This window comes from Sinocyclocheilus rhinocerous, unplaced genomic scaffold, assembly GCF_001515625.1.
Source record: "Sinocyclocheilus rhinocerous isolate Xijiao unplaced genomic scaffold, SAMN03320098_v1.1 scaffold168, whole genome shotgun sequence".
Taxonomy (NCBI): domain Eukaryota; kingdom Metazoa; phylum Chordata; class Actinopteri; order Cypriniformes; family Cyprinidae; genus Sinocyclocheilus; species Sinocyclocheilus rhinocerous.
In genome coordinates this window covers 621,937-622,270 of record NW_015635532.1, presented here as the reverse complement: position 1 = coordinate 622,270, position 334 = coordinate 621,937, and positions in this window count along the sequence as shown.

The following is a 334-nucleotide window of genomic DNA, read 5'->3' as shown; positions in this document are numbered from 1 at the left end:
AAAATTCAAATAATATTATTATTATTATTATTATTATTATTATTCCCAAAAATAGCAATTTGACCTGATAAAATATTTTAGCCCTTGATATAACAATAATTTTTTATTTATTATTTTTTTTAATTATAGAAATTACCAGGATTTTTAAAAAATAGTTTATTAATTAAAAATAGTTATTTTTCCAGATCAAAAAAATCACACTTTTAAATGTACTTAACAATAAAGTATAGATCTGATGCTATTTCTGTTTCATCACAGCTAATTAAATTAACTAATTAACAACTAATTAAATTTCTGTTTCATTTAAACGAATTCATTATATATATATATATAT